Below are 13,092 nucleotides of genomic sequence, written 5' to 3'. Positions count from 1 at the left end.
CATTAGTACAGCTGGCCTCTAACAAGGGACTTCATTTAAGGAGCACGCGTCTCCCCGTCCCGCCCCACTTCCATTGGGTGGAAGAGGGAAGCACAAGGTTTGAGAGGCTTTTGCAAGTTTGGAGGGTCAGTGAGTATAAAGTTTCCTTTAAGCAGCTGCAGCTTCTCATTTCTGTCGAGGACTCTCAGGAGGCTGCATCAGGTTTGAGCATCATAGCCTTGAAGATTTCTGTCTACTTTGAGCAATTTTACTATTCATGGTCCTGGCAGACTTCTCCACTTTCTGACAATATTTAGAGTCTGATGTAAGTGTGAACTAGATAATGACCTTTAAAGTCATGCCTTAATGTTCCGTTTAAAGCTTTAACTTCTTCCTCAGAGCAGCTGCAAGGTCCTCTGACCCCTCCGCATGGCCTCTGGGAGGTCTCCCCAAGTTTCTGTCCATTTGTTGGGGTGTGGGCTGGTATAGGCTGACCTTCATGTGTCTGGGGCCATGAGGAGCGTCTGAGCCTGCAGAGACCATTCCTCAACGCTTCTTGCAGCCTTAAAACTCCTGAAGCTCTTGCAACCCATGCTTAGATGCTTAATACCGACTGGCTCATCTGAGGCATGTCTTTCTCCCTGGACATTTTAGAATCTTTCCCAAAATACATGTGAGAGCACTCCACCAGCTCCCCCCAATGAGTAGTTACTAGAAGTTGGCTAACATTTCACGCTTGACATGGCTAAAACAAAACCATATCTGCAGCTTCACTTTAGGTGACTCACCAGAAGAGCTATTTTAAACAGAAATTTGTAGCAACTAAGATTACATTTGTTCTAGAAAAAAAAAAAAAAAACCAGACTGAAGGGACAAAAGGCTAATGCAGTATTTTGAAATGCTCTTTTTCAGCTCATAGAAGCCCTGCTATATTTTCTTGACAGCATCCTAGTTACCAAGCACAACAACAGGGACAAAAACAGGTACAGGTTCGGAAACATTTAAACAGCTATGTCCTGACACCATCCAGGAGGAGCGTGTGTTCATCAGAGGACAGATTTGCAGATCGAGTGATGTTTTGTTCATCTAGTCACCAGGGAGCCTCATAAATACCTTTGCAAAGTAACCTTTTGTCAAGATAGAGCTCTGATAGCCTTCTGAGGGGAAGAGTTTACCAGTCACCTGCCCAACCTTATGGTTGTCTTCAGTTCTCTTTGCAATTACTACACTCTCTTCCCTACCCCGGGGTGAAGACCCAGATGGAGGCCTCTAGCTCTGACATTGGAGCTGGGACAGAGTTTCTAGAAGGAGCAAGGGATCGACAATGCTTGGGACGGGGAGCTCCCATGCTACTAAAATCAAGCACACAGGTAAGCACCGACCTCGTTCTTCTCCTTCCTAGAAAAAAAAAAATCAGAACCTTCAAAATCTGAGCGCTATCAAGAGAATCTCCAGGAGACAAATACTGTATGATACTGCATGATCTCACTCTTATGTGAATTCTGGAAAAAATTTGAACTCATAGAGACAGAAAGTAGAATGGTGGTGGCCTGGGGATGGGGAAGGGGAAATGGTAGCTGTTGGTCAAAGGGTCCAAACTTTCCATTATAAAATGAATAAATTTGGGGACTCTAACTGCTATAGTTAATAATACTGTTAATAATACTGTATTGTACACTTGAAATTTGCCAAGAGGGTAAATCTTAAGCGTTCTCACCACACACACAAAGGTAACTGCGAGGTGGTGGATGTGTTAATTACCTGTGGTACTCATTTCCCAGTGTATGTATATTAAATCATCATATTGAACATTTTAAATATATACAATTTTATTTGTCAATTATACCTCAATAAAGCTGAAGGGAAGGGGAAAAAAGTAAACCTAAATAATGAAGAAAGAATCTCCAAGAAGGGAGAGGTAGCTGAAACCACTGCTCATACCAGCCCTCTTGAGTTTTCCTTCCCACCTGGGTCTCCCACTTCATCCCCCATTGGCACCATCCTCACATCAGCCCCCAGGGGAGATACTGATATTTCCTCAGTAGAATGCAAACCTCTTCCCTGGACTCTTCTTACACAGCTGAGTCAGGCTGGAACTCATTCAAAGCCTTTGCAAAATCCTAAGAGAGAACAACTCGGACATAAACAAGAAAAGATGCAAAGTATAAACATGGTCAAGCTTGTGCAAGACATTAACAATGGTCATGTTTAGGGAATGAGACATGGAAGGAGGAATTTTGTACATTATAACCTTCTTGTTCTTTTATTTTTCCCAAGAATTATATTTAATTTATAATACACATATATTTTAAAGCTTATACTGTATTAGCTTGGGTCTGACCATAGCATTCTAGCTCCCATGACTCACTCTGCCCACAGACTTTTCACCTTCTGAACTCTTTGACAGCAAAAAGATCAAGGGCCATTTCCTTAAACTTCACTCTGTGTCCATCTACAAAGTCCCAGGTTTTTGTTTTTTTTTTTTTTTTTTTAGAAGAATAGGCACTTAGAATTACACAAAAACATACTTAATAAATTCATTAATCTCTGCCAATAAAAATATCTTGGTTGAAGAAATTCTCAAAAGACAAAGGAAAGCAATCATTTACATACAAATGGATCTTCCCAGAGACAGCAAAGAGGAAAATCCCACATTCTGATTTGGAGCATCAACAAGCTACCAATTAGTCAAGACTAGAAGGTCTCTATTCTCTGGATGTCTCCAATCAGATGACTAAGGTCCCTTTTCAGGCCCATCTAAGTGTTTGTGACTATCACCTCTCCCGTCTCTTTAACTATGCTTCCAGGATGTACTGTTTCCCTCCCCCTCTCATCATCTAACTTGAGCCCAAGAATTCTCACCTGGGAGTGAGTGACTCAAAGTGGTCTAGCCTTCATTTTCCTTGGAACCCCTCCTCCTTAATCTGCCTCAGTTTCCTCAAGAAAGACAAACATAAAACATTTGGAGACATCACAAATGAAACTCAACCCATGGTGTATAGTCACCTCTAATGAGAAGAGTACTTTTGAGGGGCACTTCCAAAAAAACACTACCTAGTGACGTATCAGTGGGAGAACTGTCTGTCATTGGGGAATTTGCCTTCGGTGGTGGCTTCCATGACATCTTTGACCCAGGAAAAAAGGACTTCCAAACCCAAATCTTCTTGGCCACAGCCCTGCATGGGCTCCCTTGGAAGGGTGTCTGAGGTCCTGCCCCTTTCCTCACCTGCAAGCTTATACCAAAGGTTGGGCCAACAGGACTCGATGGTCTGAAAGAAGGAAGCCACCCATGTGTCCAACAACCCATCCTAGGAAATGACAGGCCTACTGGTACCCAACTATACAAACATATATTCTGAAATCCCCCAAATTCTTCAAGATACTATGCTAAAATAAACCAACACATAACTATTCTAAAATCATTTCTACAGTGTATTCCTAAGGAAACAGCAGGTGGCAGCAAAGTTTTACACTTTTACCCTTAGGACAGGAATGAAAACAAAGTGTCATGGAATAATCTCATCTCTGAGTCAGCCAACTGGCGCAGAAACTGGCATACTGCCATCTTGTAATGTAGAAAATATAGATTTCTTGAGTGGGCTCTGTGCATTTTGACAAGAGAATCCAAAGAAAGTGTCGCTGCCCCCACCCCCAGCCCCTTGTTTCCCCACCCCCAACCCCAAGCAAGAGGCCTGCCTGGTTCTGCAGGCCAAGCAGGAAAATGACTGCCACAGAGTGATCACAGAAGCAGAGGCTGTGGCCCTAAGTCTGAGGTTTTCTTGCCCAATGTCAAGGAGTTGCTCTTCACATTGGGGAGGTCCTCAACAAAAACCAAGTATGATTAAGTGGAAGCATGCCGAAGAATTGTGTATCACCTCACAGCATTTTCACCATCTACTATGATGTAACCATGGGGTGACATGTGTGGGAAGAGAAAGATGAGGAAGAAAATGGGGCCTTTTAAAATCTTGACTCTGCTGTACCTAGAGACTTAGAGACCTCGGAAGGTACATCACCACCCCACAGCCTCTGTAGCTCTGGGTTCAGGAGCAGGCAGTGCCAAGATCACTCTCTGGTTTGGCCTCAATGTCCTCCTTGCCTTAGCACTGTGCTTGGCTCCCAACTTCAAGCTGTGGCTGGAATGTTTCCATGGCCACAGCACAGCCCTGGAGTTTGCAACCCAAGTTTTTGTTGAATGGTTTTGCAGATGAAATCCAGTTTTGCTTTTAAGGGTCTTGGTTGTTGTGGCTTAGTTGGTTCGAGTGTCCTCCCGTACACCAAAAGTTCACAGGTTTGATTTTCAGTCAGGGCACATACCCAGGTTCTGGGTTCAATTCCCAGTCGGGGTACATAAGGGAGGCAACCAATCAGTGTTTCTCTTTCACATCGATTTTTTTTCTCTCTCTCTCCCTTTCCCTCTCTCTAAAATCAATAAAAATATATCCTCGGGTAGGGATTTTTTTAAATTATTTTTTAAGAAGCCCTGGCCAGTTTTGCTCAGTGGTTAGAGTGTTAGCCCACGGACCAAAAAATTGTGGGTTCAGTTCCGGTCGAGGGCATGTACCTCAATTGCAGTTTGTCCACGGACCCAGTTGGGGTTGTGCAGAAGGCAGCCAGTCGATGTATCTCTGTCACATCAATGTTTCTCTCTCTCTCTCTCTCTCTCTCTCCTTCCCTCCCTCCCACTTTATCTGAAGATAAATGGAAAAAAGTATCCTCGGGTGAGGATTTTTTAAAAAAGAAGTGACTGGCAAGTGTATTCCATCTCAAAATAGTGCTTCGGAACTTTCTAAGGCCTTCTTTCGATTGAGCTGCTTAATTTCCATCCAGGAGGAAACTTACTGTTTTAAAGTAGGGATGAAGCCGGGGCGGGGGGGGGGGGGGGGGGGGGGTTGTTACAGTTATAATTTTTAAAGATATAAAACTTGTATGAAAAAGTAAAAAACAATTGAAGACCTTGTTTCCAAGATCCTAAACAGATTTTACAAACAAACGTACATTATTTGTGGGTTGTCTTTTTGGAAGTGGAGTTTACAGAAAAGTGAGCGGCTTTGGCCTTTTGTAAGTTACGTAACTGTATCTGCAGCATTGGCAGTTCCTGGTGAGCAAAGAGGACGTTCCTGAAAGGGGCTGTGGAGGTAGGAAACATTCATTTTTTACATAACACAAGGCTTCAACCCCAAACACATGATTTCTTTCTTGCAGGAAATGTAATCTCGCTAAGGACAGCAAATTTCACAGCTCTTCGCACGGAAAAAATCCCTTAAAGTTATCTACTAAAGAAAATATTCTATGATTTCTCTGAATATAATAAACAATATCTTTGGGGGCAACTTGCAGCAAATGTTCCAAAGTTTGTATCAGCATTTAATTCCCTCTCTGCATGTATGTTGTATGCTCCCCAAATATGATGTTAAATCATCCAATGCGGAGAATTGACAGCACCAGGAAAATATTTGGATAACTGTCTGGAGTTGCCATTATTGGCTTTAATTATGACCTACTGGCTCTTGGGTCCTGAAGCAGCCAGAAAATGAGATATGTGTGCCAAAATATTCATTAGAATTCCCTTCTCAGTCATTGTTCAGAAAGAAAAGTTTCCTCTGGCTCCCATTTTCAGTCCTTTCAAGTGGCGTCATTAATATGCCAGATTTTTCTAAAGGATCGGCAGAAAACAAGATTATGTGCATACCTTGTATTCTGCATTTAAAAACACATCTTGAAGAGGTCAAAAGTCCCTTTGCTTTCATTCTATTGTCCTGAAGAAAGAATTGTTTTTGCAGCCACGAAGTTCACTGGTGTTCTACACTCAAGCCTCCTCCTCCAAGCCCTGATCTCTTGAAAAGACATAATCCTATAAGCTCTGGAACTGGAAGTACTAGTGAAGTACAGTTTGAGCCTCCAGTGGAACTCAGTGTTTACTTCTCCCTGAATATAAGATCTTCGCATTTTGGAACTACAGGAGAAGAAACTTGAGATCATTAATTCCATCTCTTCATTTTAAAGATAACTGATCTGGCCCTGGCCGGTTTGGCTCAGCGGTTAGAGCGCCCACCTGCAGTCCAGAGAGACCCGGGTTCGGTTCCCGCTAAGGGCATGTACCTTGGTTGCAGTTTGTCCCCGGCCCTGGTTGGGTCGTGTGGGTGGTAACCACTCGATGTGTCGCTTTCACGTCGATGTTTCTCTCTCTCTCTCCCACTCACTCTATCTGAACAAAATATCGAAAAATGTCCTCGGGTGAGGATAAAAAAAAATAAAAAATAAAGATAACTGATCTGCCTCTCAGCTGCCGGTAAGGTGCTCTGTTCTTCCGAGGCCACGTTAGGGTGAGGCCCTCACTTCATCCAGCAACCAGCACTGCGTCCAACAGCACTCAACCCCCACTCAACCACACCGGGACCTCTGTCTCCAAGATCACCTGCATCTACTCGGCCCTCATCCTGCAGGGTCACAAGGGAGAAGAGCGATGCCCTCATTAAAGCAGCTGGTGTAAACCTTTCTGGCCAGGGCTGGTTGCAAAGACGCTGGCCAACATCAACATCAGGAGCCTCAACTGCAATGTAGGGTCTCGTGGACCTGCCATAGTAGGACCTGCCATAGCAGGAGGTCCTGCCCCCTCCACCACTGCTGCCCTAGCTGAGAAGAAGGAAGTGGAAGCAAGGAAAGAAAAATCTGAGGAGTCTGATGATGACATGGGTTTGCTCTTTTTGACTAAAACCTCTTTTGTGACATGTTCAATAAAAAGCTGGCCTGCCCTGGCCGGTTTGGCTCAGCGGTTAGAGCGTCGGCCTGCGGTCCAGAGAGACCCGGGTTCAGTTCCCGCTAAAGGCATGTACCTCAGTTGCAGTTTGTCCCCGGCCCTGGTTGGGTCGTATGGGTGGCAGCCACTCAATGTGTCCCTTTCACATCAATGTTTCTCTCTCTCTCTCTCTCTCTCCCTCCCACTATATTTGAACAAAAAAATGGAAAAATGTCGTCAGGTGAGGACATAAAAAAAAGAAAAAAGTAGCTCTGGCCAGTTTGGCTCAGCGGTTGAGCATCGGCCTGCGGACCAGAGAGTCCCAGGTTCGGTTCCCGTTAGGGGTACATACCACAAAAAAAAAAAAAAAGTTCTAAAAAGAAAAAAGTAAAGGTGATTAATCCAAGGTGAAATGGTACACCTACTTTTCACCTTTGGGTTCTGGCATAGGGAAAGAGTAGGTGCTTGCTTTTTCTTCTTTTTTTTTTTTTTCCTTCAAAAATCGGGGCATCCTTAGTTGTTACAATTAAAGAGTTGCCATTTAATGAGCATTTACTACACTGCCAGGTACTGAGTAGATGCTTTCATACTTATACCATTAATCCTCACAACAAGCCTATAAGGTAAATATTATGATCCCCACTTTATAGCTAATGAAACTGAGACTTTGGTTAAATGGTATGCCCAAAATTATAGGGCTAAGAGACGGAAGAATCGTGTGCAAACTCAAGGCTGCCTGACTTCAAAGCCTGTTCTTTACTCTTCCCCCATGCTGCCTGCCCGTGACAGAATCCAGAGTACAAATCAGTTGGGCTTTCCCATCACTTTAATTTTTCAAATAATGGGATGAGGAAAGAGTCTCCCACAGTGATAAAATAGAGAGGGAGGCCTGTGTCCAAGCAGTCCCCAGTTACCAAGCTTTGTAAAGAGATCAACAGGGACCACATAGATGCAAATAGTTCCCATTATCTACTTGTCATATTTAACAGGACGGTTTACTTGGAAAGCTTTTGAAATACTTCCTGGCTCTTAACAACAGTTGGCTGATTCAGTGTTGACAATTTGTCTTTATTTAATAGATAATTGGGGAGGGGGGAATTTGGGGTGGATGATTATTTTGGGAAAAAATAATTTGGAAATTTTTTTATGCTCAAGGTCATACAGGACTGGGAGTGTAGATGGGGTATGAATCAGGGAAGTTTTCCCAGTGGTCGTCTATAGTGACCAAGAGGATCAATGGAATTATTGTCTGGAAATGCTTAAGTTTTACATTGAAACATAGTTTGGGAAAGAAATTAACATTTTAGAAAAGCTAATGAAGTCAAATCAATATAAAGTTGGAATATTACTTGTGAAATTAAAGAACATGAGTTGGCCTTGGCTGGTTTGGCTCAGCGGTTGGAGTGTCAGCCCGCGGACCAGAGAGGCCTGGGTTCAGTTCCCACTAAGGGCATGTACCTCGGTTACAGCTTGTTCCTGGCCTCAGATGGGGACGTGTGGGTGGTGACCACTCAGTGTGTCTCTCTCACATCGATGTTTCTCTCTCCCTCCCGCTCTATCTGAAGATAAATGCAAAAATGTCCTCAGGCAAGGATAAAAAAAATAAAAGGAAAGAAATTTTACTTTCTATTTTAAAAGATAAAAATCATATACCTGGATTACTTATTAAAAAAAAAAAAAAGCCCTGGCCGGTTTGGCTCAGCGGTTAGAGCGTCGGCCTGCGGTCCTGAGAGACCCGGGTTCGGTTCCCGCTAAGGGCACGTACCTCGGTTGCAGTTTGTCCCCGGCCCTGGTCGGTCGTGCGGGTGGCAGCCACTCGATGTGTCCCTTTCACATCGATGTTTCTCTCTCTCTGTTCCTCTCTCTCCTCCCCCACTCTACCTGAACAAAAAATGGAAAAATGTCCTCGGGTGAGGATGAAAAAAATAATAATAATAATAAAAAAAAAAAAACCCACCTGGGACTTTTGCTCAATATGACAGCATAGGTAACTGCAGTACTTACCTCTTCCCACAACCACGTCAAAATTACGACTAAACTACAGAACAATCTTCATTCAGAACTACTGGAAATATGCTGAATGGAAGTCCTACAACTAGGGAATTAAAGAAGATGCCACATCCAGATTGGTAGGAGGGGCAGAGATGTGGATGGTCTGGTCTCACACCCACATGTGGTGGATAAAAATGAGGAGGGATATCTTGGCTGTGAAGATCCCCTCTGAAGAGCAAGAGGTCTGAGCCCCACCCCAGACCTCACAGCCCAGGGTCCCAGGACCAGGAAGAAAAGTCTCCATCACTTCTGGCTGTAAAAAGCAGAGACTGAGGCTGAGGGAGAGAGAGGGCTGAGGGAGACAGAGCGCTGAGGGAGTCCCAGGCAGTTCCTCTTAAAGGGTCCATGCACAGCGTTACTCAGACTTGCTTCATTTGAGCTCCAGCACTGGGGCAGCAGCTTGAAAGGCACCAGAGACAGACAGGGAGGAACTGAACTGTTCAGTATCAGAGAGAGAACTGGAGGGGCAGCTTTCTCCCAGATACAAGCGCTGGCAGAGGCCATTGTTCCTTTTCTGAGCCCTCTCCCAGCAGAACCGGCAGGTGGGTGCCATAACTGAGACTCCATCAACCTGGCTCACATTGTTTTCCCCACTCTGGTGATTCCCTGAGCCCTACCCTACTCAACTTCCAGGCCCACTCAAGCTGAGTTTCCAGTGGCTTTTCCATATAACTGGCACATCTTGCCTCATGCTTCAGATTTCCCTAAAATCTCGCAAACAAGCAGAATCTGGCCTCAGTGTGCCCTGTACCTCTCATTAAGTGGTGCTAGGCCAGGCACTATCAGCAGGAGGCTTTGTGTCACAGCTTGGCCTTGCCTGGATACCTCCAAGCCTAGCACAAGTAGAAGCCACCTGCAGACCACTTTGTAGCTCATGTCAGGTGATCCCAGGCAGAACACAGGCAGCAGCTGACTTTGGCCTGCACCTCCCTGGAAGCCTCAGAGCCAGCACACCCAGTGGGAAGCTTCAGACCACACTGAAGCACCACCACCCAACCACCTCCACAAGAGACACATTCAATAAGGGGTGGACACAGCCGGCACCAGCGCCCCACTGAAGTAAGTCTTGCTCTGTGGGGTGGGACCCTGCACAGCTAATCCTCCATGGTGATCAGTGGTCAGTGGTCTCAGCCAGGACTTGCCTCTGATCGGCCTAGGTGTAAATCCCTCCCATTGATGTGTCAACCACAAACAAGCCTCAACTACAAGAGGAGGGTGTACACAGTCCACACAGGGGGCACACCTCAATGTATCTAGCTTGGGTAATGAGGGAGGCTGTGCCTCTGAACCCTACGGAACATCTACTACATAAGGCCACTCTGCCAAGCCCAGGAGACATAACAACTCTACCTAACTCATAGAAACAAACACAGGAACACTGCCAAAATGAGGAGACAATGAAACTTGTCCCAGTTGAAAGAATAAAACAAAACTCCAGAAAAAAAAACTAAGCTAGATGGAGACAAGCAGCATTCAAAACACTGGTTATAAGGATGCTCAATGAACTTAGAGGGAGAGTAGATGAACTTAGTGAGAACTTCAATAAAGAGATAGGAAACATAAAAGTGGAACTAGAAAACATAAAAAAGAACCAGTCAGAAATGAAGAATACCTTAACTAACGTGAAGAATATATTACAGGGATATAACAGTGGAGTAGATGAAGCAGAGGATCAAATCAAAGATTGGAAAGTTAAGGAAGCAGAAAACACCCAATCAGAACAGCATAAAGAAAAAATAATCCAAAAAATGAGGATAGTGTAAGAAGCCTCTAGGACAACTTCAAGCGTACCAACATTTGCATGATGGGAGTGCCAGAAGGAGAAGAGAAGGGACAAGAAATTGAAAACCTATTTGAAAAAATAATGATATAAAACTTCCCTAATTTGATGAAAGAAATAGACATACAAGTCCAGGAAGCATAGAGAGTCCCAAACAAGATGAACCCAAAGAGCTCCACACCAAGACACATGATAATTAAAATGTCAAAGTTGAGGGGGTTCTGAAGATGGCAGCGTAGGTAAATGCAGTATCGCATCCTCCCACAACCACATCAAAATTACAACAAAACTACAACACAACCATCATTCAGAACCGCCTGATATCAAGCTGAATGGAAGTCCTACAACTACGAAATTAAAGAAGCTGCCACATCGAGACTAGTAGGAGGGGCAGAGGTGTGGATGGGTTGGTCCTACACCCACGTGTGTCGGATAAAAATCAGGAGGGTCACCTCGGCTGGGAAGGTCCTCCCTGAGGAGTGAGGGGACCCGTCCCACACCAGGTGCCCAGCTCTGGGTCCCAGTGCCAGGGAGAAAAGTCCCAATAACTTCTGGCTGTAAAACCAGCGGGAACTGAGGCAGAAGAAGGATGCGGCTGCGGGAGCCCCAGCAGTTTCTCTTTTTTAAAAAATATTTTTAGTTTATTGATTTTAGAGAGAGAGGAAGGGAGAGGGAGAGACAGAAACATCAATGAGAGAGAACATAAACTGGCCGCCTCCTGCATGTGCCCCACTGGGGATAGGGACCACCACTAGGCATGTGCCCTGACTGGGAGTCAAACCAGCGACTCCTTGGTGCATGGGCCAATGCTTAACCACTGAGCCACACCAGTCAGGCCCCAGCAGTTCCTCTTAAAGAGCCCCCACACAGACTTACTCAGACCCGCTTCCTCTGAGCTCCAAGGGGAGGCAGCTTGAGGGGCACCAGAGAACAGGGAAGAACTGAGCTGTTTGGCCTCCGGATGAGGGCTGGAGGGGCAGCTTTCTTCTGGAAAGACGTGCTGGTGGAGGCCCTTTTTCCTTTGGTGAGCCCTTCCCCCACAGGGCAGGGAGACAGCTGCCATATCTGGGACTCCAGCAACCTGGCTCACACTGTTGGCCCCGCCCTGGTGATTCCCTGAGGCCCCGCCCCATCCAACTTTTGGGCCCACCCAAGCTGTTTCCAAAGGCTTTACCATAGGATTGGCCTGTCTTGGATCCTGCTTCAGAGTTTCCTAAAATCTCTCAAACAAGCAGCATCTGGCACCTGAGCCCACCAGTGCACCTGGCACCAATGGACCAGTGGACACCCTGTGTCAACACAGACCAATGCACAGTAGTAGAGCTGTCAAGGTGCCAGGAGCCCAGCACCATCCCCCACAGTAGCAGCCCGATCAGAGTCGAGATATACCCCCAGCAACAGAGGCTGGGGAGCAGACATCCATCCCCAGGCAACAGAAGCAAAGACCAGCAACAGAAAACTATCCCTCCCCCCCAAAAAAAACTACAGCAAAGGCTGAGCAGGAGCTGAGCCCCACTGGGCAGCAGCACTCCCCAACCATCAGCTATGGGACTGGGGGCTCCATAGGGCCCTGTGCGACCCAGCGGCCCACAAGAGCAGTACGGAGCCGCGTCTCAAGAGAAACCAATCTCCGCGAGCCCATACCTCTCATTAAGTGGCCCCAGGCCTGGCACTAGAAGCAGCCAGCCTTGGTTCACAACTTGGCTTTTCCTGGACACCTCCAAGCCCAGCACAAGAAGCAGCCATCTGCAGATCACTTTGTAGCTTATGCTGGTGGTCCTGGGTAGAACACCAGGCAGTGGCTGACCTTGCCCCAGAGCCAGCACACCTGGTAGACAGCTTCAGACCACATCGAAACACCACCACCCAACCACCTCCCCAAGTGATACACTCAATGAGTGGACTTAGTGGGTACCAGAGCCCTGCTGAAGTAAGTATTGCTCTGTGTGGTGGGCCCCTATACAGCTGATCCTCCAAGGTAGTGGCTAGAGGGCACAGCCAGTCCTTGCAGCTGACCAGCCTGAGTAAACCCCTCCCATTGATGTGCCAACAGCAATCAAGACTCAATTACAAGGGAAGGGTATACAGTCCACACTAGGGATGCACTGAGAGGACCCAGCTGGGGTGATCAGGGAGACAGTAGGTCACCCTGTGAAGCCTAGGAGGCATAGCAACTCTGCCTAATACATAGAAACAATCACAGGGAAGCATCCAAAATAAGGAGACAAAGAAACATGTCCCAAATGAAAGAAAAGAATAAAACTCCAGGAAAAGAACTAAACAAAATGGAGATAAGCAATCTAACAGATGCAGAGTTCAGAACACAGGTTATAAGGTTGCTCAGGGAACTTAGTGAGACATACAAGGGACTTAGTGAGACCTTCAAGGAACTTAAGGAGACCTCTGAGGAACTTAGTGAGAACATCAACAACATAAAAAAGGGCCAGTCAGAAATTAAGGATGCACTAACTGAAATAAAGAATAATTTACAGGAAATCAATAGTAGAGTAGGCAAAGCCAAGAAGCAAACCATCGATTTGGA

The 13,092-nt window shown here is 45.7% G+C and overlaps 1 pseudogene; it reads left to right on the top strand.

Annotated features, from left to right (window-relative positions):
• The first annotated feature begins 1,303 nt into the window (after positions 1–1,303).
• Positions 1,304–7,420, top strand: LOC118628619 (annotated as a pseudogene).
• The last annotated feature ends 5,672 nt before the right edge of the window (positions 7,421–13,092 follow it).

The sequence above is a fragment of the Molossus molossus genome, unplaced genomic scaffold, assembly GCF_014108415.1.
Source record: "Molossus molossus isolate mMolMol1 unplaced genomic scaffold, mMolMol1.p scaffold_m16_p_13, whole genome shotgun sequence".
Classification (NCBI taxonomy): Eukaryota; Metazoa; Chordata; class Mammalia; order Chiroptera; family Molossidae; genus Molossus; species Molossus molossus.
This window is presented reverse-complemented; position numbering and strand designations above follow the sequence as displayed.